The sequence below is a fragment of the Cnephaeus nilssonii genome (assembly GCF_951640355.1).
Source record: "Cnephaeus nilssonii genome assembly, chromosome: 13".
In the NCBI taxonomy this organism is placed as follows: domain Eukaryota; kingdom Metazoa; phylum Chordata; class Mammalia; order Chiroptera; family Vespertilionidae; genus Cnephaeus; species Cnephaeus nilssonii.
This window is the reverse complement of record NC_137084.1, coordinates 69,519,361-69,537,597: the sequence shown is the minus strand read 5'-3', so window position 1 is coordinate 69,537,597 and position 18,237 is coordinate 69,519,361.

The window sequence follows — 18,237 nt, the reverse complement described above, 5'->3', positions numbered from 1 at the left end:
TTATGGACTGAAGGGTCCCAGGTTTGATTCTGGTCAAGAGCATATATCTTGGTTGCAGGCACATCCCCAGTAGGGGGTGGGCAGGAGGCAGCTGATCAATGTTTCTCTCTCATTGATGTTTCTAACTCTCTATCCCTCTCCCTTCCTCTCTGTAAAAAATCAATAAAATATATTTTTAAAAAAGTGTTCCACATAACTCTGGGAAATAGTCAAGAGAATTAGAAAGTACTAAACAATATTGTATATAGAGCATCTTATTCATATCTGAGATACTTTTAAAATATATTGTAATTTAGTGAAGAAAAATCCTAAATGTCCCCAGGTGTTTGTGTTTCTTTTATGCTCAAAATAGTATGCATAGCCATTATATATCAAATTTATATATTATAATATCCAATGTTTTCTTTGTTTTGAAGACTAATAAAGTATTTTAGTAGAATCATAATAAATCAATGAAATAAAATTGACTCATTTGATCACATCTGCTAAAGGATTTTTCACTCTGCTACAAGGCCAAGTCCTAGCATTCATATGCTGCTGCAATAGTGTTTTAGAGGAAAGAAATAGTCTGTTTTATTCTGACATTGCAAAGCCAAATCCCCAAAGTGACAGAAAATGTTTTTGCTCACAGTTCTCATATTTTCCACATTTGAAAAATTTAAGCTTAATCTGAGACTTTAGTTACAAACATTCTCAAGTACAATATTTATTGTTTATGGGAACATTGAAGAGAAACCATTAAATGTGTTATAAACAATACATTATTAATAGAAAAGACAGAATTTTAAATAGCTAACCTGATTCACATCATACAGTAGCAAGTTATTAATTTGCCTGTATATTCTAAAGCATGTGAAAAATAGAGGTTGCAGTGCCCTTTACCAAATCTTCAAAATATTTGACAGAGAACTTGACAATTCTTAGTCATATTTAGGTGGGGTCCATACAGACATAATGAATCACATATAAAACTCAGAAGAATATCTGGAAAAGTAGTAGGATTATGAGTTGTTGTTTTTATCAAATTTTATACTTAATTTTATTTGCCCATGTTTTCTAGTTTTCCTTATTAACAACTAGAGCATTTGTAATAAAAATAATAATGGTTATATTTAATTTTAATAAAAGAGCTAGAATAACTTTCTTTTTTAAAACTTGTTTTTTAAAGATTTTTAAATTGATTTTTAGAAAGAGAGGAAGGGAGAAGAAGAGATAAAAACATCAATGGGCTGCCCCTTGCATGCCCCTTACTAAGGATTGAACCTACAACTCAGGGAATTGAACCAACAAACTTTTGGTGCCCAGGATGATGCCCAACAAACTGAGACACACTGGCCAGGGCTAGAATCAATTTCAATGGAACAGAAAAGGCTAAAATATTTTAAGTCTGAGAAAGCACATCATCGCTGGTCTTGCTCATAGCTACTAAGCTACCCTTCTTACGAAAGGCATGTCTTAACCAGAGCTTCCAAGAGAATAAGCATGGGAGATGGCGACATTGGTAATGCTGATAATGTTTAACACGAAGATTAAACCTGAGGTGAACAGGCCTTGACAAAAGGAACACATGAGAAAATATTCACAGTGAGTTTCTAATAATGCCACAAATTCTGGATACAATAGGCTTGGAGTTAACCATTGGTATTAAAGACTTGGGGAAAATGTACCAAATGGTGATTCATTCCCACCTGAAGATTATTGTTACTTTTTTACATGAATTACAGCTATAGAGTACCTTCAAAAATTTCCTAGGGCAAAAAAAAATTAATTAATAGTAAATCAGTAAAATAATGTATAAGAATTATGTCATATGACTCAGTAGAGAGAGAGAGAGCACAGAAGAACAACACAACACATTTTGTATATTAGTAGCTGAGGTGAAAAAGGGAAAGAGTTAAAATTAAACACAGCAGTTGCTCATGCAAGGCAATGTAATAGAAACTTTGTATATGAAAGCCCATTTAACTATGACAAGTGCACTATGAAGTATATAGTGAAAGCAAGCTCAGAGAATCTTGACTCACCCATGGTAATAACTGTAAGTGCCAGAGCCTGCCTTAACACTGCACTTTCTGATTTCTAGTCAGAAAAGTATTGACTTTCAAACTCAGACTGCAATAATGTGCATGAGGGGCCAAGAATGAGGATTTCCATAGGGCTCGCTTTGTTAATGTTAGGCTTAATGGAAACCACTGAACTGAAAAAACATTGAGAATAAAAAAATCAAATAAAATGGGAGTGTAAGAAAGAGAAAGAGTACGATAATGAATAAACAGTTAAAATAATTAAAAAGTAAATTAATAAGAGACTCATGAGAGGTTCTGGTCAAGATTTTGGCATAGGTAAATGTGGTAGTCAGAACCTCTCACAACCACATCAAAATTACTAGTAAAATGACAGAACAACTATCATTCAGAACCACCCAAAATTCAGCTGAACAGAAGTTGTACAACTAAAGATAAAAAGAGAAACCACCTTGAGACTGGTTGGATGGGTGGAGGTCCAGAACAGGCTGATCCCACACCCACGTGTGGTGGGTAAAAGTTAGGAGGGACACCTTGGCTGTGGAGGTGGTCCCTGAGAAGAAAGGAGTCCCAGCCCCACACCAAGCCCCTCAGCCTAGGATTCCAGTGCTGGGAAGAGAAGTCCCTATAACTTCTGGCTGTGAAAATGAGAGGGAGGGCTTCTGGAGTTTCAGGCAGTTCCTCTTAAAGGGCCCAAGCATGGACTTTCTCAAACTCACTAACCCGAGTTCCGGCACTGAGGCAGCAACTTGAAAGGCACCAGAGACATACGGGGAATAATTGAATTGTCTGCCACAAGGGTGACAGCTAGAGGGGCATCCTTCTCCCAGAGAGACATGCTAGCAGAGGCCATTGATCCTTTTCTGAGCTCTTCCCCCACAGAGACACAGGTGTGTGCCATACTTATATCACCACTATTCGCCCCACCCTGGTTATTCCCTGATTCCCTGTCCCTCCCAACTTTCAGGGCCCCCAAGCAATTTCCCGTGGCTTTTCCATACAAATGGCCCCTCTTAGCTCATGCTTTTTACATTCCTAAAACCTTTCAAACAAGTGGCATTTGGACTCTGCGCGCCCCATACCTCTTACTAAGTGCCCCCAGACCCAGCACTAGTAGCAGTCAACCTCAGTTTGCAGATTAGCTTCTCCAGGGCACCTACAAGTCCAGCACAAGTAGCAGCCATCTGCTGATCTCTCTGTAGCTCATGTCAGGTGGCCCTGGTCAAGGCAAAGGCAGTAGCTGACTTTACACCTTCCAGGAGGCCCTAGAGCTAGTGCATCATTTGAGAGCTTCAGAGCCAAGCCAGATTATAATGCAATCACCTCCATGAGCAATATATTCAAGGATTGGCCTTGGTGGGCACAAAAGCCCCACTGAAGGCAAGTCCTGTTTTGTGGGGTAGGCTCCTGTACAGTAAGTAGCTCTTCCACTGTGGTCCCAGCTAGTACTCCCAACCAATCAGCCAGAGGTCAATCCCTCCCAGTGATGTGCCAACAGCAATCAAGGCTCAACTACAACAGGGCAGAGCGCACAGCTCGCACAGGGGGCACACCTGAAGTACCCAGTTCAAGTGATGGGGAGGCTGTACCACTGTCGACTACAGGACACTTAGTATGTAAGGCCACTCTACCAAGTCTGGGAGATGTAGTGGCTCTACCTAATACATAAAACAAACACAGGGAAGCAGCCAAAGTGGGGAGACAAAGATACATGTCTGAAATTTTAAAATTAGGAGAAATATCCATAATGAGAACTGAATGAAGTGGAGGCAAGCAAACAATAGAATACAGAGTTCAAAACGATGGTTATAAAAAGCTTAAGAAACTTAATAAGAACTTCAACAGCATGAAAAGGACATGAAAATCATAAAAAAGAATCAGAAATGACAAATATACTGACTGAAATGAAGAATAAATTACAGGGAATCAACAATAGAGTAGATGAAGCAGAGAATCAAGTAAGCCATTTGGAAGATAAAGAAGCAGAAAAACCCTCTCATAACAGCAAAATAATAATAGTAGTAATTTTTAAAAATGAGGATAGTATAAGGAGCCTCTGGGACAACTTCAAGTGTACCAACAGTCACATCATGAGCATGTCAGAAGGAGAAGAGGGAGAAGAAGAAATTGAAAAACTATTTGAAAAAAATAATGATGACAAATTTCCCTAACCTGGTGAAAGAACTGGACATATAGATCCTGATAGTACAGTGTCCCAAACAAGATAAACCCAAAAAGGTTCACAGCATGACACATCATAATTAAAATGTCAAAGGTTAAAGATAAAAAGAGAATATTAAAAGCATCAAGAGAAAAAACATTAGTTACCTATAAGGGAGCTCCCATAAGAGTATCAGTTGATTTATCCACAGAAACTTTGCATGCCAGAAGGGAATGGCAAGAAATATTTAAAGTGATGAAAAGCAAGGATCTATAACCAATATTACTCTACCCAGAAAAGCTATTGTTTAGAATAAAAAAATAAACAAAGAGTTTCCAAGACAAGAAAGAGCTAAAGGAGTTCATTACCATCAATCCAGTATAAAAGAAATGTTGAAGAAGGAGAAGAAGGAGGAGGAGGAGGAGGAAGAGAAGGAGGAGGAGGGCAATAAACACATATGTATCAATAATTACTTTAAGTGCAAATAGGTTAAATGATCCAATCAAAAGACGTGTGGTGGCTGAATGGATAACAAAACAAGACCCTTCCATATGCTGTCAATGAGAGACTCACTTCAGATAGAAAGACACACAGAGACTAAAAGTAAAGGTATGGAAAAACATATTTCATGAAAATGAAAAGAAAGAAACAAACAAAAACTAGGGCTAGCAATACTTATACCAGACAAAAGAGACTTTAAAAGAAAGGCTATAACAAGAGACAAAGAAAGAGCCATCAATTCCACTTCTGGGTATTTATTCAGAGAAACCCAAAACACTAAATCAAAAAGATGTATAAAGCCATATGTTTATTGCAGCATTATTTACAATAGCCAGGATATAAAAACAACCTAAGTGTCCATCCAGAGATTAATGGATGAGAAAAAAGTGGTGCCTATATACAATGGATTATGACTTGCCAGAAAAAAATAATGAAATTTGCCATCTGCTACAACATGGAAAGACCTAGGGTATTATCCTAAGTGAAATAAGTTAGAGGAAGACAAATGCCAGATGGTTTGGCTTATATGTGGAATCTAAAACAAAATAAAACAAACAAACAAAACAAAACAAAAAAAAAACAGTAGAACAGAAACAGACCAGATTCATAGATACAGAAAACATTTTGATGGTTGCCAGATGGAAGAGGGGTTGGGGGATGAGTGAAAAAATGAAGGAAGTACAAAGTACAAATTGGTAGTTACAGAATAGTTACAGGGATGTGGAGTACAACACAGGGAATATAGTCAATAATACCGTAATGACTGTAGAATAGGTACTAGATTTATTGGGGTGATCACTTCAAAATTTATATCACAAGGTCATACACATGAAATTAATATACTATTGTAGATCAACTATAATTTAAAAATAAAAAAGAAGAGTTTCATAACTTAGTTTGGGAAGGTGGTAAGTTAAATAACCTATGATATATCAAGTTAAAACAATGTAGAAAATATAAATAATAAAAGAAGGCTTATTGTTAGTGTGTATGTGTGTTTGCTGATAAATAATTATAATATTCATTGAAGTCGCACATTTCCAAATAAAACTATATATATCAGTGGTGGGTGCAGTAGGCCAGGCAGAGAATTCCAAAGCCTAATGTGAATGCGGAAGGGTATACAATTGAAAGGGGCTCCATTTGCCCCATAAAACCCTAAACATTAACCGGATTTGGTATTCCCAGGTATTAGAGAGGGCGAGAACACTCATAAACTGGAGTAGAAGGGAACATCCTCAATCTGTTGAATTTCGCCTACGAAAAACATACATCTAACATCAGGATGGCGAAAAACTGAAAGCCTTCCTAAGAGTAGGACTGAGAAAAGGATGCTCACTCTTGCCAGTTCTATTCAACATTGTGCTGGAGGTCCTAGATAGAAAAAATTAATCAATAAGAAGAATAAGAGGCATCCAGATTAGAAAAGGATCCCAGAAGCCCGGCCAGCATGGCTCAGAGGTTGATCATCGACCTATGACCTATGAGGTCACAGTTCAATTCCCAGTCAGGGCACATGCCTGGGTTGCAGGCTTGATTCTTAGTGGGGGAAATGCAGGAGGCAGCCAGGCAGTGATTCTCTCTCATTATTGAGGTTTCTATCTCTCGCTCCTTCTTCCTTCCTCTCTGAAATAAATAAAAATATATTAAAAAAAAAGAAAAGAAGAAAAATTATCTCCATTGGCAATTAATGATCTTGTATATAGAAAATTCTAAAGATACCACCAAAAAAAATAGTAGAGTTAATAAACAAATTCAGCAAGGTTGCAGGGTACAGGGTGAATATGCAACAACCAGTTATGTTTCTACACACTAGCAATAAACAATCCAAACATGAAATTATAAAGCAGTTCCATCCTGACTGGTGGCTCAGTGGTAAGAGCATCGACCCATGTACTGAAGAGTCACAGATTCAACTCTGGGTCAAAGGCAGGTAACGGCATTGCACGTTCGATTGCCACCCTGGTAGAAGCTTGTGCGGGAGGCAACCAAATAATGTTTCTCTCTCTCTCTCTCTCTCTATCCCCCCCCCCCATCCCGGCCCCGTCTTTTTCCCTCCTTCCTTTCCACTCTTTCTAAAAAAAAAAAAAAAAATGCAGTTCCATTTAACGTAACAGCAAAGAAACATAAGACGTGTACACCGAAAACTATAAGACATCATTGAAAGAAATTAAAGAAGACCCAAGTAAATGAAAAGACATCCCAGCCCTAGACAGTTTGCTCAGTGAATAGAGCATCGGCCTGCAGACTGAAGGGTCCCAGAATCAATTCTGGTTAAGGGCACATGCCTGGGTTTTGGGCTCGATCCCCAGTTGGGGCGTGCAGGAGGCAGCCGATAAATGATTCTCTCTCATCATTGATGTTTCTATCTCTCTCTCCCTCTCCCTTCCTCTCTGAAATCAATAAAAAATATATTTAAAAAAAGAAAAGACATACTATGTTCATATATTGGAAGCTCTAATATTGTTTAAATATAAATAGTCTCCAAATAGATTTGCAGATTCAATGAAAATCTTATCAAAACCCAAACTACCATTTTGCAGAAATTGACAAGCTGAACCCAAAATATATATGGACGTGCAAGGGATATAAAATTTACAAAACAATTTTGAAAAAGAAGAAAATTGGAAGATTCCCACTTTCCATTTCAGAAATTACTACAAAACGACAATAATCAAGACTATGTGGGGCTGACAAAAGGATAGACATATAAATCAACAGAATAGAATTGAGAATCCAAAAAGAAACCCATACTTCTACAGTCAATTAATTTTGACAAGGGTGCCAAAACAATTTAATGAGGAAAGAATAGTCTTTTCAACAAATGGTGCTGGGACAACTGGGTATTGACACATAAAAGGATAAAGATGGAACCCTACTTCACAACATATAAAGAAATTAACTTCAAATGGATCAAAGAACTTAATGTAGGAGCTAAAACTGTAAAACTCCTAGAAGAAAATATAGACAAATTTTTTTATGATTTTCCATTAGGAAATGATTTCTAAATATGACACCAAAAGCACAGAAACAAAAGAAAAAAATGGGTAAACTAGACATAAAAATTAAAATACTTATGCTTGAAAGAACACCATAAAAAAAGTGAAGAGACAACCCATAGAATGGGAAAAATGTTTAATTAGATATCTGATAATGAACTTATAACTAAAATATAGAAAGAACCTTTTCAACTCAATAATATAAAAGATATTTAACCTAATTAAAAATTAGCAAGTTTTGAACAGACATTTCTCCAAAGAAGATAAACAAATGGTCAATAAGCACAAGAGAAAATGCTCAACGTCATTGGTCTTTAGAGAAGTGGAAGTCAGAACCACAATAAAATAGCTACAATAAAAAAAAGTCTGAAAATGAGAAATGTTTAGTGAGAATGTGGAGGAACTGGAATGCTCATGTATTGGAGGTGGGACTATGCAATCGTGCAGCCACTTTAAAAAAAATATTTGGCAATTCATCAAAATTTTAAATAGAGTAATCCTGTGACCTAGCAATTCTACCACTAGGTATATGATGTCCTAAAATAACTGAAAATATTCATGTAAAAATTTACACAGAAATATTCATAGCAATGTTATTCATAACAGCAAAAGAGTGGAAACAACTGAAATATCAATCAATTTTAAATGGATGAAAACATGGGGTATATCTATATAATGGAATAATGAAATGAAATACCAATACATGCTCTAACATGTATGAATCTTGAAAACACTAAGTGAAAGAAGCCAGAGACTAAGGTCACATATTGTGTGATTCCATTTGTATGAAATTTCCAGAATAGAGCAATCCATACAGACAGAGAGTGGATTTATGGTTGCCAGAGGCTGGGCAGAGGGTCATGAGGACTGACTGCTAATGGATATAGGGGTTTTTTGTGGGAGATGAGGGGAGAGGTGATGAAAATGTTTTAAAATTAGTGGTGATGGCTGTACAGCTCTGTGACTACATTAACAATTTATTGTTCACTTCAAAAGAGTGTATTTTATGGTATGTGAATTATATGTCAATAAAACTATTATTTCAAAAACACAAGGAGGCCTAACAGTGATTAGGAAAAAGAAAATACAATAATAATGAAAATAAGGTTAATTCTGGGTTTCTATCATATAATAGAAAGCTAGAACCTGAATCCTTTCGACTTGATATTCAAGAGTGGCTCTTCCCTCTGTTGAAATATATACATTCTTAATTTTTTTTCATATATGCAGTTTATATTTAATATCTTTATCTTTCCAAATTTCAAGAGGTTTTGGGAGAAAATAACAGAGAGGGGCTTTGCCTCTCTGGCATCAGCTCTGGCCAATCCTACGTAATTAATATGTACTATTTATCCTCACCCCACCAGGCCTGATGGCTAGGAAGCAATAGATTGAGATGATACCATTTGTAAAGCTTATAGGCAGGGAAGCATTTTGGAGGAATGGTACATCTTTTGAGACAATCTGTGGTTAATGCCTATAGTAAGCAGTGCTGTGACTCCAAATTGTGGTAAAGAAACGCAAGACAATCTGAAAATGCCACCCCTAAAAGCTCTGAGTAGCTTAAAACCAGAGAAGTATAATGACTCAAGAATATTTGAAAAGATCGTATGCTGTTTAAAGCTAAAAGAAAAGAGCAGCAGAAGAAAAGACAAGACTAACCTTGTCTGGTATTAGCTGAAGTAAAGACAGCCTGTGAAAGCCTTTTCCTGACACGGTAAATCACCACCATTCATATGTCAACTCGAATTTAGCTTAAAGGCACTGTTGTAACATACCAAACATAGGTGGAAACATGCTAAAAGCTCTAGTATTCTGTCTAAAACACCAAGACTAACCTTATATCATCTCCCTGGAATTGCTGGAACCATCTGGTTGAAATCAATGGGTCAATGCCGAACCTCTCCTTGCCTCTATATTTACTCACTAGGGCTGAAAGAATTGTCTTAGTAATTGAGAAATGCCTTCGGACTCGTATCTAGTTTAAAAAGCCAGCTTTTCCTTGGGGTCTGAAAGCATTTCAATCATTTTATTTTAGCAATTTATACCTCATGTACTTTCTACTCTACCCTATGGTTGGCCCCAGGAGTAGTTCTGCATTGGGCAAGAAGCCATTTTTAAAATGCCTCAAGCCAAGATTAGAGAGAAAAAAATCTAGAGCTTAAAAATTTTAAGCTCTCTAGAGAGCTTAAAAATCGAGAGGGGAAAACATCATCCTTATACGGTTTCCAGACTGATGCATTTTATATAAATAAAAAAGCTATGGGTGTGCATACCGAATACTTCACCCCCCCCCACACACACACATACAAACACACACACACACAAGACAGAAATCCAAAGCAAAGTCAACTTTCACTGGCCTCTGGCAGAAACAGGTTGTATGCAAGGATGAACAGGAAGATACCAATACTTTTTAATGTATTGATTTGCAGCAACAAACCTGGTCAGGTCTGGAAATGTCTAGTCAGTTGCCTCCATACAGTTACTTAAAGGCACAATGATTGCATTTTGTAAACCTACATCCATCACGCCTGCCCCATGAAGAAATGTTCAGTGTGTCAAAAGCAAGAGCCAACTTGTGCCATGGGGGCTCAAACATACTTGTATCTAAACCCAGGCGCTCAAATATTCTAGAATTTACGACTGAGGAGGAGTTACTCATTTAAAAATAAAATTCAAAACTAGAAAACCTGAAGCCATCAAGAAAAGAGTGTTGTCATTCTTGTTCTTTGCACTGCTCTGTTCAGAAATTTATCAGAGCCATAAACCGTTGAATAAATCAGATATACAGATGTAACACAAAGCAGTAAATTTACTTTTGTTTTTGCATTTGTTTATACACTCATAAAATCATCAAATTAATTCCATCCTGGAAAAGAGACTATAATATAGTCATCCAGCTGCTAATAGTTCATTTACTAACTCAGTCTTGGACCATGGCTGATTATATTCTTTAACAAGTAGCTATACCCTTCTAATTACTTAGCATTAGTATGGTAGTTAAGATCATGAGCTTGGGGTTATGCAGATCTGAGATTCAGACTAAATCTTAATTCTACCACTTAACTACATCACCTTAGGTAAGTTAACCTCTCAGAAGGTTGTTATGAAAACTAAGTAAGATAACATGCTGTAAGTGTCCTATACAGTACCTCACACATAATAGATGTTTGATTAATTCTATTACTATTATTTATAATAGGACTAGAGGCCCAAAATTTGTACGAAATTTGTACACTGGGAGAGTGGGGTGGTCCCTCAGCCCAGCCTTCCCTCTCTCACAGTCCAGGAGCCCTCAGGGGATGTCCATGGGAAGCGGGTCTAAGCTGCAGTCTGGCCTTACTCTGCGGGAGGCAACTGGGCTGATCAGGGGAAGGCACCACCCCCATCACCCCACTGCTGCTGCCACTGCCGGCCACTGCAGCCACCAAGGTGTTTTCATAAACATGGACTTCAGTCCCTTCACCACGAAAAAATGACAACTTTCTTTAGGCATTTTCAAGATGTCTCTTTCATTGGATATGACATTTTTTTCTTTTTTTTTAAAATATATATTTTATTGATTTTTTACAGAGAGGAAGGGAGAGGAATAAAGAGTTAGAAACATCAATGAGAGAGAAACACCAATCAGCTGCCTCCTGCACACCTCCCACTGGGGATGTGCCTGCAACCAAGGTACATGCCCTTGACTGGAATCGAACCTGGGACCTTTCAGTCCGCAGGCCGATGCTCTATCCACTGAGCCAAACCAGTCAGGGCTTCTTTCTTTCTTTTTTTATCTTCACATGAGGATATTTTCCCATTGATTTTTAGAGAGTGTGGAAGAGAGAGGGAAAGACAGAGAGAAACATCAATGTGAGAGGGACACTTCAATTGGTTGCCTTCTGCATGAGCCCTGACCTGGGCCCCAGCCAGGGAGGAGCCTGCAACCTAGGTACATGCCCTTGATCAGAATTGAACCCGGCCCCCCTGCGGGTTTGTGTCTCCGCTCCGACCCCAGCAGCCCAGTGCCGCAGCCGTGGGACTGGGGCTGGAGGTTGGCCCCCCTGCATGTTGATCTTTCAAGCTCTGGGGCCGGGTGCAGGCCGCCCTGTCTCTGTTGTTCTCTCAGGCTCTGGGCCTGCACCAAGCTCCTTCTCCTGAGCTGGCCATGACCATTACGGTGTCCTGGCCTAATTTGCATATTATATATATATAATAGTAAGGTAATTTACTGACTACATAATAGTTTAGAATGATAAAATACTCTGGGAAACTAGAGAAGTTTATTTTAAATGTAATATATTTGTCGCTGTACCTGGAATAAAAATTATTTTATTTTCTATCCCTACTCCAGGCTTGTTGGCCATATTCAGCAGATGGGTGTATTGTTGGAGCTGGGAGAGAAAAGAACTGGAATATTTTAGTTAAAAAAGGCCATGATTTACTCCAGAGAAAAAATGAGAATGATAAAGTTAGGGTAGGAGAAAGTAAAAAGGAGCCTACATGATATGAGGTGAGAGGCAGTTTTGATAGAATTTGAAATTTGTGGGTGGGAGAGTCTTAGAGGAAGCTGTGGAATATGAAAGGGTAGGACCAAGACAAAAAGGGGGGGGAGAATTTTTTCAATTTTATAATTTTTTAATATTTCTTTCCTATTTTTCAATTACAGTTGACATCAATATTGTATTAGTTTCAGCTGTACAACATATTGGAAATTCAATAGCTTACAAAGTGTTCACCCCAATAAGTCATCTGACATCATAAAGAATTATTATAATACTAGAGGCCCAGTGCACAAAATTCATGCATGGGGGGAGGGATGTCCCTCAGCCCGGCCTGCACCTCTCGCAATCCAGTACCCCTTGGGGGATGTCCAACTGGCAGTTGGACATTCCTCTTGCAATCTGTGATGGCTGGCTCCTAACTGCTCGCCTGCCTGCCTGCCTGATTGCCCCTAACCACTCTGCATGCCTGCCTCATTGCCACTAACCACTCGCCTGCCTGTTTGATTGCCCCTAACCCCTCTGCCTGCCTGCCTGATTGCCCCTAACCACTCTGCATGCCTGCCTCATTGCCCCTAACCACTTGCCTGCCTGTTTGATTGCCCCTAACCCCTCTGCCTGCCTGCCTGATCACCCCTAACCACTCTCCTGCCTGCCTCATTGCCCCTAACTGCTCACCTGCCTGCCTGATACCCTTTAACCGCCTCTGTCTTGGTCCCCGCGGCTTTGTCCGGAAGGATGTCAGGAATGATGTCCAAAAGGTCATTTGGCTGACTGGTCTAATTAGCATATTATGCTTTTATTATTATAGATTATTGACTATATTTCCTATGCTGTACTTTACACCCCTGTGACTATTTCATAACTACCAATTTGTGCTTCTGAATCCCATCACCTTTTGCACCCAGTCCCCCAACACCCCTCTCCTCTGGCAGCCATCAGTCTGTTCTTTGTAGCTATAACTCTGTTTTAATTTTGCTTATTCATTTATTTTTTTCTTTATATTTCACATAGAAGATCATATACTATCTGTCCTTTTCTGTCTGACTTATTTTACTTAGAATAATACCTTCTATGTCCATCCAAGTTGTCATAAATGGCAATATTTCATTCTTTTTCATGACCAAATATTATTTCATTGTATATATGTACCACTTTATCTGATAACCTATCAATAGACACTTAGGATGCTTGCATATCTTGGCTACTATAATTAATGGTACAGTGAACAGAGGGATGCATATATTTTTTGAATTGGTGTTTTGGGTTTCTTTGGATAAATACTCAGAAGTGAAATTGCTAGGTCATGTGGTAGTTCTTATTTTTATTTTTTGAGAAAGCTCCATGCTGTTTTTCATAGTGACTACCCAAATTTACAATAAATAGGGGAAAGAATTTTAATAAAAATTCAAATTTGAGAAATTCCTATTGAGAAAAAAAATTAGCCTTTTGAGTTACTCCATCAGTATTGTAGATGGAGAATAGAGATGTTCTTTGAGAGATATAAGTAAAAATTGGTATTGCTTTTATTAGTTTTAGTTGCAGGACTGATTTTTTCTTCTTCTGCAACATGGTGACAGATATGAGTGACATAGGTATGTAGGCTATATTTGGGTTACACATAGACAAATGGACCTTCTGAGGCCATGGCAGGTGGCCAGACATCCAGTTCCTGCAGGTTCCCCATCATTGCAGTCAGTTTCAATGTTGTGGCTGAGCAGGCACACTTTCTCTGATAGACTTGCCCTTGAATTTGTGCACTGCCATTAGCTGGGTGGGATAGTGAGGTGAACAGTATAGTTGAGGTGAACATTATAAATTGCTAAAAAATATTAGGAAATATCACAATTTTAATTATTTGAAATAAAATACAGTAGTTGATTTACATAAAAAGCAGAAAAGTAAGTAATTCCATTAATAGCAAAGGACAACACTTTTTACATACTGGGAATAATAATAATTATATTAATTATAATAACAGTTACCATTTATTGAGTAATTTAATAAATAAAAATACTGATTGTCAGAGAGGGTGAATGACTTTCCCAAATGTCACAAAGCCAATAAGTTGTGAAATGGATTTTACAAGACTCACTAAGGCTTTGCTTCCATCATGCTATGTTACCAAAAAAATGAATAATAATGCACTTTTTTCTAAACTATGTTTATAGTATGTGTTCAATAGAGAGAATATATAAGGTAAAAAAGAAGATGCAAAGAGAAAAGTAAAAATAACTCCTACTCCTACTTCCAGACGTGACTACTGATAATATTCTGAAACATTTTCTTTCAGCCATGTGTTTTCGTTTCTTTATTTCTTAACTCAAATTTAATTACTCTGTTTCAGTTCTCTCTAAACTTATTCTCAAACAAGTAGAACAAGTCCCAGTATTTAAATATTAAGAGAAACCACCTTGCTATTTCTTCTAAATTTCCACATAACAATACAGAGCCTTCAGTGTACTTGTTCTGCCTTTTCTGTAAATCAGTCTGTCTCTTCCCTGATATCTCTGAAACCACAAACCTCTGAATTACTCTCCCTTCTCAGTGCCCAACATACCTGTTCTACTAACTAGAGGCTCTTCCCTCAGATACATTTTATTAATCCCTCCAGACATCCGGGAGAGGTAAATGACTCATCAACCTAACTTTTTAATTAAGCTAGACTTGTAAACTCCATGTTCAAACACACACAACAAACACAGAAAACAATATTTACAACTTAATCCTAGTGAATTAATTTCCAATAACCCCTAATCCTGATGAAATAACATAGGCAATGAACATGAACATGAGTTTTCAAGCACTGATTTAAGAAATAGATGGATCTGAATTTCTATTCTAGCCCTATCACCTTCTAGCTATGAAAATTACTTAACTTTTCTAAGTTTCAAATTCCATCATCTGAAAAATGAGAATAACAGAAAAATAGAGATAAAATGTCAAGGCTGCTATGGAATTAAATTATATATATAGTATATGTAAGTTACATAATAAAATGTATGCCTAGAAATAATCAGGACTCAATATAAGTTTGTTCCCTAATCTCTTCAAAAATATGTTAATAAAATGTATTATCTGTTTTTAAAAATTAAAAATGTATTAATGATATTGAGAATAAAAATATGTATGTCAAGAGCTATGAAGTATCATGGTAATGTAATAATATATTACTATATTTTAAAAATAATTTCATTGTTTTTATTAAAAGCAATTAGGCATATGTAAAACTATATAATGAACTTGACACTTTCTAGATTCATAGTGGTTGAATATCACTAATGCCTAATTCAATTTCATGCTTTAATTGCAAAATTATTTTCATAGAGACAAAAAATACCATCAGATATAAGTTTGAACTGAATGATCTGAGTTAATCACCATTAAATTGTTTTAACTATTCTCAAAATGCTGTGCTTCTAGCTATATATATATAGCAGCTCATTTCTTGATTACAAGAAAAACAATAAAGGAAATCAAATGATGGATCATGAAACATCAATCAGAAAGGATATATGCACCCCTATGTTCATAATAGCACAATTTACAATTGCTAAGATTTGGAAACAACCTAAGTGCCCATCAGCAGATGAGTGGATTAAAAAACTGTGGTACATCTACACAATGGAATACTATGCCACTATAAAAAAGAAGGAACTTTTACCCTTTGCAACAGCATGGATAGAACTGGAGAGCATTATGCTAAGCGAAATAAGCCAGTCGGAGAAAGATAAATATCACATGATCTCACTCATATGTGGGATATAATGATCAACATAATTTGATGAACAAGAATAGATCCAGAGACAAATGGCAGAGGAGATGGGGGGTGGGGTTAGAGAGCAACCAAAGGACTTGTGTGCATGCATATGAGCGTAACCAATGGACACAGACACTGGGGCGGTGGGGGCTGGCCCGGGGTGGGAATGGCTAGGGGTTGGGGGGAGGTAAATCAGGGAAAAAGGAGACATATGTAAAACTTTAGACAATAAATTTTTAAAAAAAGATGGATCTTATAAATTCTACCCAGTAAAACAAAATAGGATGCAATACCTGCAGTCATAGAAAATAGGAATGCAGAAGTAAATAAACACAAAAAGCCATATGTCTTTTTTAAAGGAGAGGTTGGGAAGGATAATAAAGTGACACATTCTCCTTGTTATACACAATGACCTGGGATAGGAAATCTATACAAAACAAGGTGTCACAGTGGTGGCCAGGAGTTGCAGGAGTGGAGGGGGATGAATATGCAGAACACGGAGGATTATTAGGAGACTGAAAATATTCTGTATTATGCTATAATGATGAATAAATGCCATTATATATTTGTCAAAACCAATAGAATATACAACACCAAGATGAACTGTAATGTAGACAATGTACCTTGGGTGACAATGACATGTCAAATGTAGATTCATCAATTATAAAAAAAATGTATCACTCTGGTGGGAGATGTTGATAATGGGGAAGGCTATGCATGTGTGGAGGCAGGGGCTCTATGGAAATCTCTGTACCTTCCTTTTAACTTTCCTGTGAACCTAAAACTGTGCTAAAAAGTATCTTTTTTAACATGAGGTTTCAGATCAGTGAGCCCAGCTACTCAGCTGCTATGTGTGTTTAGGGATTTGTCCTTTGATAACTCATAGTTACTTGAGGGGGACAGAACAGGAAGAAATATGGAATCAAAAGAGACAAAAGGAAAGAAAAGCTCAGAAAACTAAAAATATAAGATAATAGATAGAGGTAACAGCCTGTGAACAACTAAAACTTGGATGTTGGGGTTTTCTCTGACCAGCTTTAGCGGTGGTGCCATTTTGACCCACATTAGGAGTAGAATAAATAAGATCAATTCACTGCAGGACTAGACCAATACCCCCGGTGAGCTGCGTCAGACATGTTCATGCTTTCAGTGGGGAGATGCAGAGACATTGTTCCCAGAGTGAATTTAAAGGCTCATGGATCTAAGTCCCCTGGGAAGATTCAATGACCCAAGGACAAAGCTGGCAGGGCCTACCTCACTCACCTCAAGACGCTCTCTCTCTCCTGCCCTTGGCTGATGTCCCCCTAAGTGTCCTCTGTTCTTCTGATGCCTACAAAAGGTATTTGCTGAGAAAGTGGCTCTGCGAAATGATATGGGCTGTGCCATTCATCCTGCCAGGGGCTGGGTGACAGGTGCGGTAATTAAGAATGGAAGAAATGCCAACCGCAGAGCAGATTGGAGTAAAAGACTGATTGCTGGGCCAAGCAGGTTGCTTGCCTTTCTTGTGAGAGCCTCCAGGGTTCGGGAGCCTGGCCTGTGATAGAGTGTGGGCAGCAGAGACTGCAGATAAATAAATGTCTCCTTCTGGACAGATATACGATCTGCAGTGCTCACGGTGAGGCACAGTGTAGCAGGCCTGGCATCCGTGGGGATGGATGGCCTGCGACAGAAGCTGAGCGTTGAATCGAGATAACAGTTTGCAGGCTCAAGGAAGGATTTTTTTCTATGTGACTAGAACTTGCAGTGAGACCAGGCTGCTTTTCTCCAAAGATGCTGTTGTTCAGCACCCATGTCAAAGCATGAAGCAAAATGAGGGAAATTAGGAAAGAGAAACCTGAAGAAAATGACCTCCCAGTCTTCTTGCAAACATCAAACACTTCAAAGGAAAAGGAAACGCTTGCAAGGATGCGGCAAACTGCTCTCACCACATGGGAAAAAGAACTTATATACTCATCCTGAATACTAAAGTTCCAGGGGAGAAAGGACCGAATTGTATTCTTTTTTCTTCCTGTTCTCATCCTCTCTGAGCCTTATTTTGAATTCAGTGGAGGAAACGTTTACTACATTTTAAACAATATCTTCTTTCTCTGTCAAGTTGTAAATTGTTTCGAATAGCTTTTCATGATTTTTAATTTCACCAACATGAAGCTGGTAATTATTTATGGCTTATCACACCTGAGACAAGGTTTCTGGAGATACAAGTAATTTAGATGTAAAGTAATTTCTCCTGAAATAAAAGTTTACTTCCTAATCATGGGAAGATTTATCTTGGCTCTTTCTGTATCTTGCTAATAAAGCCGAAGTC